This window comes from Argiope bruennichi, chromosome 2, assembly GCF_947563725.1.
Source record: "Argiope bruennichi chromosome 2, qqArgBrue1.1, whole genome shotgun sequence".
Classification (NCBI taxonomy): Eukaryota; Metazoa; Arthropoda; class Arachnida; order Araneae; family Araneidae; genus Argiope; species Argiope bruennichi.
In genome coordinates, this window is record NC_079152.1 from 34,962,294 (window position 1) to 34,974,700 (window position 12,407).

The following is a 12,407-nucleotide window of genomic DNA, read 5'->3' on the forward strand; positions in this document are numbered from 1 at the left end:
CATAAATAAACGAACCGCAAGTGAAAGTAACGAGCTTTTTCTTAACACATTTTAATCATTTAAACACTTAGCCATGCTTTCTTAAACAAACTCTTGTCATTTTTAATAGCTTCATTTCGTGAATTTCGGGATCTTCCTTTAGTCACTTCAACCCCATGACTAATCCTGTCGCCAAGGCTAGATGACATTTTCCCGTGCCATTAATAAAATCATTATTTTTTTCTTTCCCCCTTCTTTTTCCCTCTTTCGGTTTTTTTTCATAAATCCCTAAGCGTCTCTAAAATCTCACAACCGTCCCATCCATCACGCCAATCGCCTCATCCCCTATCTCAGTTGCGGTCGCAGAGCCATAAATTTCTGGTAGAGAAACCGTTTGGCGAAGCTGAGAGTCCTTTGAGTAACGATTGCACTTTCAGAAACTTTTGAGTTACTGCACCACCCAGTATAGGATATCTTTGACGTCATCGTGTTTATTTAAACCTTGTTTTTGCATTTGAAAAAGAAAGGATAGTTAAAAAAATAATCAGAGTTTTGAGAATTTTGTATTAAAAAAAGTTCAGAAAATATATGGAACAAGAGTTTACTGTAATATGTTATCTCCGTTGCATTTAGCAGTCTTTTCTTTTGTGATGGAATGTGTGCTTTATATTTCTTAGACGTCATTTCTCCAATGATTTCCAATCAGCTTTTTAGTAATGTTGCATGTCCAAAATATTGGTATAAATTTATTTGAATTTCTTCATCAAGTATTACGAATGACATTGTTTAAGCAATGATGAGAGATTTTTGTATTATTCAGTCAGAACACAGTGAAACATACTATAGAGAATGTAAAAGAAATAACATATGCTACATTGAAGTAATATTTAAAATTTTTTAGATAATATAAAAAAATTCTCAACAATGCGAGTTGCAATGCAATATTTAACAGTGGATGAAGAACATTAATAGAACAGAATAATTAACTTTTATGAGCAATTCTATATAAAAAAATAGGCTGACATATCTTTTTTTTGGATGAATTTTTATTACTTTAGAACTGCTTCGAATAACAACATACAAAATTACGAAACCGAATATGTATTTTCGGCACCTTTTGTCCGGCCGATTAAAACTAAAATTGGACACACAACTACAATTGCAGTCCCAAAAATCTCACACAAAATTTCATACATTTGCATCACTGCGTATTTGAATTATCATATTTACATGCATACGAAAGTACAGATCGACTGCCAGTCAAAACTCCTGCACGGATTCAATTGAAATTCTACATGGATCTGTGACTATTGACTGAGCGAGTATCGAACTTGCGACGCTAGACTCCGTAGTCGCGTAACATAACCACTAGACAAAAGTGATCACCTCTGTCCCGAAGCTGTTAACTGGCTTATGAAGCTAGCGCCACAGATCTATGCTATGTGCTGAATTTTAAATATATGTGCTAAATTTTATGCATTTAGGTCTTTACATTTTTATTGCTCTTTACCTTCTTTATATTTACGTTAGTTACAAATTTGCATTAAATACCATATCCAAAATTTTATCTTTCTAGCCCATGCATCTACTTTTTCAGTTATCGAGCTTATTGATAGACGCTTATTGATAGATTTATTGATAGATAGCTTATTGATATTGATTTCTAAAAAGGTGATTTTGGATTTGAGGAGAAGAATGTGGTGAAGCGTGTCGATAACTAAAATCATAATTTGGTAATTTTTGACGATTACAATATTTCTTTCTTTTTATACTTCATATATCAGAAAATAAAGAGAATCTTAAGAATAATATTGTGTTATGCTGCTATCTAGGGGGGAAAATTCAATCGTATTTATTAAAAAAATCAAATGACTTTTATTTCTTCCGTAGTAATGCAGCTCAAATGACAAATAAAAGAATTTAAGCCTGATTGACGAGAATGACAATTGAAACAGCAGTCATGGTGCTGTCATTCAGTTTTTTCCGTGAGCCTTCGGGCTGGTCGGACAAGTCAGCTAAGATTACTGCGACTAAGCATGTGATGTTGACTCAAAATCCATGGAAATGCAACTGTTTACTTGCTGAACACAATCTTGCCTTCAATCAACCTTCTTTCAGTAGGTTCATAAATGAAAACAAGAATAAAACGATAGATTCATTTAAAATACTAAATTTGTGTCAAAAATTAATATATCGTAACTATAGCATGCCAATGCAAATAAGGCACTCTTTGGCATGACAAATTTATTAAAGAGTATGTCAGAAACTTAGCGAGACCACTTCCGCTGATCTTTCTTTTGCTTTTTTGACGAAAACTGGAAATTTGTGTTTATTTTAAAACCATATGTTTTATCTGCCCCACCCTGTATATAGACTATTTTTGTCAAGGGCTCTTTTAAGTGTAAAAACATTCAACACGGAAGCTGATACTTTCGAAATGGTAGTTACAAGTGATAAAATGTCAACTGGTGAATAACCCTAGAGAAAAATAAGTGCGAAGGAGTACTTAAACGCTCTTTCGCAAGCTGTGTTTTGCGTGCTTTTAAGTGTTTCCTATCTGAAATGGGATCTTTTCAAAAAGCTTTATGCAGTTCTCTCCTGTCCATTTCCAGATCTCGCACCAGTGGTTTGTTAAAATGTAGGTATCTGTTATAAAAGATTACCAATCTCTGAACGGAAACATGATAATAAAGTATAGTTTATGTGAGCGAATTTCTTTTTAACCATCTTGAAAGATTTATTTAATAGCTTATCACAACTTATCTGATGAAATAGTTGGAACCAATGATTCATTTAAAATAAACTATTTCTCATATAAAACCCATATTGACTTGAAGCATAATAATAATGCCACTTTATATTTTTTAGATAAGATTTATTGAATAGTCTTTCTTAACTTTTTATTAGAGTAAATATTAAAAAAAGAAAAAGGAGTGTATTGATTGGAAATCATAACTTGGCCATATTCATCATTTCTGTAAAAATTTATCATATGGAACTTTTCAGTGGAAATGATTGCTTTATTAGTTTAATAATTTCTTGATTTGTTAAAGAATGACTCTGAGTAAGAAAATTGAAGAGAATGAAACTAATATCTCTAAGGAACTGAAATTAATAACTCTAAGGAACTGAAACTAATAACTCTAAGGAACTGAAATTAATAACTCTAAGGAACTGAAATTGATAACTTTACGGAACTGAAATTAATAACTCTGACTCAAATTGATAACTCTACGGAACTGAAACTAATAACTAAACTAACAATGTAAATTTCACTCAGTTAAAAAATTACAATAAAATAAATTAATTTAAATTAAAAAAAATAGCTGAAATATAGTTTAACTCTTACAAAAAAATTCGAACTTCTTTGAATTAACTCAAAAGTCAAAACAGTTTCGAGCTTTGAATTTTTTTTTCTCACTAAATTGGAGATAATACCAAATTTTTTCATTTTATTGATTGTTATTTGTCGATTTTTTTAAATCCTTTTTATGAAAGAATTTTAAATCGAGCTCAGAGCTTTCTAAAATTATAAAATCGAGTCTTAATTTTTTTTAGAAAATATACATATTGTAAATCATTTTATTGTTTTAGTGCCATGGGAGTTAAGCACTAAACCTGCATAGAAATTCAATAGACATTATGCTTTTTTCAATATACACATTCTTTTGTCCGGTATAATGAATTCCTGATTGCTTAAAATGAATGTCAGCTTATGTCTTTTTAAAGTTTTAAACAATTTCAGCTCCTTTCTATACCAACAAAATACTCGTGTTCAGTCAATTAAAATTTTTGTTGATCTAAAGACTGGACGATAGATCTCAATATGCAGCCCGATATTCCAGCTATTAAAAAAAGAATGAAAATTCAAAACAACAAGTATTTTTATAAACAAACAATCAATTTTGAGTGAACTTATTTATTACATCTCTTGACATTATATACTACATTGTGTTTTTAATATATATCAAAACTAAAACCTTATCATTTAGCATCGAACATTTATTTTGAATTTTAAATACTCATTTCCATGATTAATGAATTTTATTAAATATTTTATATAATTTAATGTTGCACTCTTGAAAATTATTTTAAACTTTTAATAAATTCTAACGAAAGAATTGATTGTAGCACAGGAATAGCATTTAAATCTGTGTTCTTTCTTAGCATATATCTCTTAATTTTGTGACATGTAATTTATTCCATATGGCAAAATTCTATGAATAACCCAAACAGATATAAATTCCAACCGTAATTCTGACCGAACGATGACGTTCTTAAATTCTAGAACCATATCTTCCCTTACTCTAAGAACAACTATCTTTATTCTGTAAGCTCTTTGAACCGCACTGTGAAGTTTTGATCTCGGTTTTAGAAGATTGTTTTCGGTTCCACCTTCCCGTCTCTTCAAGTCTGAGTATAAACAGCCATATCTGGTGGACGGAATTCTCCATCACAACAAACAAGCTGAAAAGAACTTTTCATCTTTTACCGCCTTTCCGTCAATGGATGGATTCATTTGGGTGACGAGGGGGTTTTCTGGAACTCAGTCTCATCACGGCGTATCTTTGACACTCCATTGTGGATGTTGGAAAGTTGCCCTCAACTGTAAACATCGCAAGACACATGTTTTCGAGAATTTATTATCTTTTCAGTGTTATTGCCGATCGCGTGTGGTGGTGTTAAGCAGTGTATTGAGGTTCTATAATATTCTAAAAACACATTCAGAGACGTTAAATGCCTGCCAGTCGTCGGGTTTTCCCTTTTTTTTTTAGATTTGGGTCAATTAATTAGAAAATACGAGAAAATGTGTCCTGGAGTTCATTTTGTTGTTAGGTAATGCGATTTGAAATACATTATAAGCCAGTGGTTCTCAAATTTTTTCGACTCTCGACATTATTAGTACACACAGCTTTTTCGTTGGAATCTTGTGTGTGTCCAATAAGTACTTATATCTAGCCAATAATTTTTGCACAGATTTCATAAAAATACTCACATTTTAGTCACACAAAAATTTATAAAAATAATTACTGTAACTAGATCACATTTCTTTTTATTTAATAAACGTATCAATGGGAGAGATGAAGATTTGATCAATACATAAAGCCGTGGATCTAAATAAGGTACATCTTTCTGACGTTGATTTTTACAATTAATTTTTTAACAACCTTGAAGAGTTCATTTTCCCAAAAATGCAATTTAATTAACAGAACAAGAATTAAATTATTTCTTAATTAATTTCTCTGATGATGAAAGCTAAATAATTTTTCACTGCGTTCCTGCTAAGAAGCCGAGACTTCCAGAGCCCTGGTGAGAACCTGAAGATATTAAAGTATAGTTGTATAACAAATTATTATAAATAAATTTCTGATGCAAATGCAATTTTATTCGTTTTTTTATGATTGCTAAAAATGGAGAATAAAATATACTTGGGGGAAAAAAATGAACATTCTCTCATTTTCCAAAATAATTTGTTTTGTTCAAAAGGATATAAGTATAAATGTAGTAATAGCAAAAAAGAAGATACTGATATTTTCGTTATTTTGTTTCGCTATTGTACACAAAGTATTCAATGTAAAATACTTCAAAATATATCTTTTGTCAAATTCGCAATATTTTTAAAATTTCTTTAAAAGCTTTATTTCTACAGATTTAAAATAATAATTAGAGCTAATTAGATTATTTCAACAGATTTAAATTAATAATTAGAGCTAATTAAATTATTTCAACAGATTTAAATTAATAATTAGAGCTAATTAAATTATTTCAACAGATTTAAATTAATAATTAGATTATTTCTACATTTAAAATAATAATTAATCATCTGTTACTAAACTATCAAATAGTGCCGCGTCCTGGTATAGGGGTAGTGCATCTTCCCAGTGATCTGTGCGTCCTGGGTTCGAGTTCCGGTTTGGGCATGATTGTTCTATCTGTGAGATGCGTGAATGTGCCCTCCTGTAAAAAGGGGTTGTGCAAGCGAATGAGTGATGCGTGAGTAGCAAAGTCGTACTCTTGGCCCTAGTTGGTGCTGCTAAAAAAACTAGAGACAATCTCCCACCGGCTTAAAATCGCTGTCTTGGTAACGGCGAGCTTGTTCATAGCAAGTGCCATAGGAAATAACTACAATTATCAAATAGTGAGCGTAGGAGCCGAAGTATAAAGATAAAGGAAAGTGTTAGATATTAGTGTAAAGATAAATAAAAATAAATTATTAATTTAAATAATGTTGATGTGAAAAATATTATGGGTGGAATGGATGAAAAAAAATCAGACACTATATCTAACAATATAAACATAATAAAATTTATTCTCTCTTCTTTTTTTAAAGTCCTTATTATAAAAAAATGAATGCTATTACTAACAATTATAATGTAATTTAAGCAATAAGAAAAACTTCTTTTGTATCAGGCAATAATATATTGCTTTATTCCCTAAAACGAAAAACAAATGGTTTAAACCAAATTGACATCCTATCATGCAATGCCCCCATACCTTTGGCATAAATTCTTATGCTGCACTGGGCTCTGCAATTCAGAAAGCTTTTTTTAGAAAGAAAAGTATTGGTTAACCACAATCGTTTTATACGCCTGCACTCAACTAATGCTAAAAAAGGCAAACAAAGACTTAAATTTCTTTTTATAAGTTCCCATTTCTATTCCCTATTCCATTCCTTTTCTTTCGTGAGATTCCTAAGTGAATGCTAATAGATTACATCATTGTATAACTTCAGATTAGAGGAATAGAGGTTGAATACCATCCTATTAACAAAAGACATCTCTAGAATCTTCTATTAACAGGATTTTTGTAAAATATCTCTAGAATAATGTTTGCTGTTCTGAATGTTGTAGAATACCGTGAGGATATTGTAACAATTTTGCTGTGCCAAAAAAGTCGATAAAATATACCGCATTTTACCGCTGCAGCTCGTTGATGCTAGATGATGTATTAAGTGAAATGAACTTTCTTTACTTTCTTGTACACGAAGTATAGAAAAAGTATTGTTATCGTGAGAACGTTTGAGTTCGAGATTTTAATTATCTCCATGTTATAAACCTCCCCGAGTTATTTATATAATTTATTTGAACAATATATTTTTGAAAAAAGTTTCTTTGTCTGTGACAAAAGTAATTCAAAAACGTTTTGAGTAGAGAGATGAAATTTGATATATGGTATTTACACCAAATTTTAGATTTATATCAGATTTTGAGCAAAATCTATTCAGAGGATGTCTGTCTGTCCGGCTGTTCGAATGTAAGCAAACACGATAAATACTAAACGGAGATATCTAGATAGACAAAATTGGGGCACAAATCTAACATCTATAGTGTAGACTCCTATAAAATTTTGTGGCAAATAAAAAAAGGGTTAATTGATCAAATTTGGTATCCATATGCTTAAAAATATCAAATTTGGCATGAATTCTTTTCCTACAAGGATATTTCAGTGTCAAATTTTGATTTCAATTGCTTGGGAAAAAACACTACTAAAACACAAATTCATCTTTATAGTAATTTTATTACTTTATTAACTGTTGTTTTTAATTGCTATAGAATGATCATTTTGACTCTTTATTGCTTCAACGTGCAGTTTCTTTATGAAAATATCGAATACAGATATTCAAGATGTCCCCCTTTGAGCAAGAAATATTTTTTGTCAGAACATCTTTTTTAGCTTCACGCATGGTAGACTTACCGAATTTCTTTGTTGGTTGAATTTTTTGGTCGGGGTGGATTCGTTGTAATTTCGCAGTCATTCTCAAAGAACAATGTTCTTCGTCGTTCAATAAGCTGCAACCTGTTTTATGAATAAAAAGACCGAAATTGATTGCGATGATCGCCACGATGCTGTGAAAGTAATGCAAAATCCCTAATTGCGCACATTTTTGTATTCACTTTTTTTTCGTATATTAATATTTTGAAGACATGTCAGTTGGAATGAACATTGATGTCACAACTCTAGACAGTTTCGAGAAAGTGCCATTGGTGTCTGTCTTTTTGGACGACTGAAAACTCACCTGTATGGGAAACAGATTCAAGACGACAACAAATTCCTTACGCGTGTGAAGAACTTGCAGTGATCATCAAGAATTTTATAAAAGTACATTCGCGGTATGGTATACAGATGGTTGATCTGTAGTGAAACAAATGAAATATACAGGGTGTTCATTAATTATTGTCGGGGTTTCCATACCTCATAACTTTCGAATAAAAAAATATTACGCAAAAACCGATTACGTATTCGTAAATTACAACTCAAAGAATTTTATTAATGATATTAAAATGTAAAGCTTGCACAATTTGCACTTTGTAGGCATTCAGCTGAAGGCGATTCTTTGAGTTGTACTTTACGAATACATAATTCTTTGAGTTGTAATTTACGTATTGATAATTCTTTGAGTTGTAATTTACGTATTGATAATTCTTTGAGTTGTAATTTACGTATTGATAATTCTTTGAGTTGTAATTTACGAATACATAATTCTTTGAGTTGTAATTTACGAATACATAATTCTTTGAGTTGTAATTTACGAATACATAATTCTTTGAGTTGTAATTTACGAATACATAATCGCCTTCAGCTGAATGCCTACAAAGTGTAAATTGTGCAAGCTTTACACTTTAATAAAATTCTTTGGGTTGTAATTTACGAATACGTAATCGGTTTTTGCTTAATATTTTTTTATTCGAAAGTTATGAGGTACGGGAACCCCGACAATATTAATGAACACCCTGTATATTGAGAGATATTTCCAAAATAACAATATTCCTATCTATAAGAATTCATACTTCTACTGCCTGTGTTTTCCCAGATAAAATCGATTTTGCATTAAATTTGGCGAATTTTTGCATTAACAAAGAGCTCAAGATTGATATTATTTTTCAGGAATAGTAGCTATAAATGCTTTTTAAAAAGGAACGTAAGGCAGTGAAAATTGTAAATCTGATTAAGATTTAAAATTTTATTCTGGAGTGGACATAATACCTTTATTAAAGAGTAAGCCAGAAAGGTTTGAGGACCATTTCCGCTGGTTTGCATAATGTTTTTTATCATTTAATGCGTTCATTAAACACATTCTATGTTAGGTTGGAATATATTGATACAGTGTTTTTTTTGTTGTCAGTTTTATGCATTTGGAATGATTTTTTTAATTTTGAATATACAGTGGCGCTACTCCTGGAATATTTTGATAAAAAGCTATTCTCAGCTTTAAAATTGCTCAAAAAGAAAATAGTCTTTTCTGGAGCATATAAACTTCAAGCACGTGTTCTCTTCTCAGTGAAAACAGTAACATCAAATCCGTGTTTTGGTTGACGCGTCTGAGATATTTCGAGTATTTTCTTTCGTTATCAAAATTATCAATCTCTTCACTTTCGACCGAAGGACGCAATTAAAATTGTGCTCTAAATATCAGATTTGATTATCTGATGATAAATTTTCAGACTGTGAGAAATAGCGGATGCTGCAATGCAGTTACTGCTTTGATGATTGTAGGGCATGTGGGGTTACATAAACTTCTGTTTCATACAAAGAGTTAAGTGCTGTTTAGATGTTACTTTTTTATATATCTGCTGATTAGTGCTTCTTCTATAATTTGAACTAATAATGGTTGTTTTCTTTCTAAGATCATGCTATATTTCATAAGTTTTTCGTGGTTTTGATTAGAAAATGTGTTGCTAGTTTTCTTATTAGTACCTGGGAAACCAAGCTTCGCTCGACAGTTTTTTTCTTTTCTTTATAACATCGTATTTTTTCGGAGAAAATGATTAGATACGAATCACAGTACTGATTACGTAAGAATATTTTTCAATCTTATCGACATATCAACTGGTCACTTAAATAATAAAAAAAAAATCATAAATACCTGAGTTTAGCATGTTATTCGAACTTTGGTTGTGTAAATTAAAATTAAATGCTTTTTCAAAGGTTTCCTAGACATTGTAAAGCGCACAGATTGGCTATAAATACACTTTATAAGTAAACCTTATGATTTCCTTTGTCTAACCAAAGAAAAACATATCCCAGCATTGATTTGCTGCCCAAATTCGGTAATGTTACTTGTACGACAAGTTGATTGGTTAACACAATAAATGCATTGTTGCTATTGGATGTGAGCCGAACATATTCTCATTTGGATAATGTCATATAGCACCATCTCACAAAGTTTTGTGGTATCAGTAGGTCAGTAGGTTATCATCTTATTTTCGAGATGGTTCTCTCTTTATATATATATATATATATATATATTGCTCGTTTTAAAGTTATAAGATGTACACTATCACATCATCCAATTGAAAAATATGATTTCTTTTCTTCTTTCATTATGATTTCTTTTCTTCTTTCATTTCTTTCTATTCTTTTCATTTATTGCAAAATGTCATTCCTATAATTTAATAAAATGAATGTTTTCATTGTCATTTTATACTTTGTTTGCAACTACTCAAATTTTCTTTTCATGCGTTTAATTAGAGTTTACAGAAATTTTGAAAAAAAAAAAAAATTCTTGTTAACCCTTTCGGAATAAATAACGCGCATGTGCGTTTGCGGTGGATTTCCCTCGGGGTAAACCGGTGAATCCTTGCGTCGAACTTATGTACGAAATTATTTTTATTAAATGACGTTACTAATTGTTACAAATGACAAAAAGGCTGTGACATTACAAAAGGTTGGTCCTATGTATTAATATTTCTTTTTCTGAGGTCAGACTGTGAATCAATAAATTTTAGCAAATATAAACAAACAGAAACACGTGTTTGTTAATGTAAAGAGAAACATTTTCTCATTTTCAAGTGTTTTTTATATTTTTCCGCATGTATCCGTTCCAAAGAAGTGAATTTCATACACACACACACACACACACACACACACATATATATATATATATACATATATAAGTATTAGAATCAAGTTAATAGGAAAAACAAAAAATCAAATAAAAATTAAACCAAAAAAATTATAAAAAAATGTATAAAAAGAATCCGGCCTGAAGACTTTTTCAAGGGTCACCCTCAGGCAGGGATTCAAAGAAAGGGATTTTTTCATTTTTTCTCTCTCTCTCTATATATATATATTACTAAAATGAAAGGGATGAATAATTCTTGTTAGCAAATGACAAGATCACGAAAACACATTATTACTATCGCCTTTTCAATAGAATTTTTTATTTTCAAAATAAAATAATTTAAATATGAAAATAAAAGTTGAAATTTAGTTTGTAAAGCGCAAGAATACCACTAACAAACAATACTTGTGATTAAGCGTTCTATACCGGCGTCCTGGCATAGGAGTAGCCCGTCTTGCCCGTGGTCTGTGAGTCTTGGGTTCGAGTCCCGGTTCCGACATGGTTGTTCTTCGTCTGTTCTATCTATAAATTGTGTGAATGTTCCCTCCTGTAAAAAGGAGTTCTGCAAGTGAATGTGATGCGTGAATAGCTAAGACGTACTCTTACAAGTCTCAAAACAAGAGATGCTCCCTTGGCTTAAAGTCGCTGACTTCATGAGCGGGTTTGTCCATGGCAAGTGCCATTAGAAACAACAACAAGCTTTCGATAGAAGGAATTCAATTTTAATTTGATGTAGATTTAGTTTCAACTCAAAGAGAATATATGTGTTGAATATTCAAATTTCGTTTATTTAATAATACTTATAAAGATAGAGTGAATTTTGTGATTTGATAATAAAAGATTTTGAAAAAAAAAAAACCCATTTTTTTGTTTCAAAACGAAACTAAAATAACCAGACTTGGCGAATTGGCAAAGAAATCGTCCTATTTGATTCCTTTTCCTAATCGTGAATAAAATTGATCACAAAAATGTTTCACAGTACTTTTTAAATTTTGAATTGCATTTAAATTTAAATAGTTTTCAGATTAATTATTTCTTGCAGCTTAGTGTCCAATCTAATATAATTTAAATCAACTTATAATTACAATAATTATTTATCATGCTCCTTATTATTATCATTAAATTTAATTTAAAATTTTCCAGAATGTAGGGGTAACCTAGGCTACTGTACTGATAATTTGTCCCGAATTTGCCCATTCTCTCAAACATTCCAATATCTATGACGTCTCGGTTGAAGTTCGATACCCTAGTCATTTACGTCACTTTCTCACAATTCGATGTGTTACAAGCCCTATTTTCCCGAAATGTATGTGTTTTTCGAAATCTAGTTTTTTTCTCTCTTCATATTACTATAGCTGAAAATTTTGAGGGTTTTTTATGTGGCTCGTTTCCAAAAATGCCTTCGAGTACATTCAAATATTAATTTTATAAAAATAAATCAACAGAAATCACAGATGTACGAATGTTAACTACAATGCACGAATGTTAACTACAATTTAACTTGAAACTTGTCATAATCAATTTTTTGTCATATATTTTTTTCTATATCTAAAACTGCGATGTATTTCAAAATTATTGAAAAGAT

The 12,407-nt window shown here is 30.7% G+C and overlaps 1 protein-coding gene across 1 annotated transcript in view; it reads left to right on the plus strand.

Annotated features, from left to right (window-relative positions):
• The window catches only part of LOC129956889 (integrin alpha-PS2-like), a 127,080-nt gene that overhangs the window by 49,279 nt on the left and 65,394 nt on the right, over positions 1-12,407 (plus strand). The gene's annotated exons all lie outside the window — the stretch shown is intronic.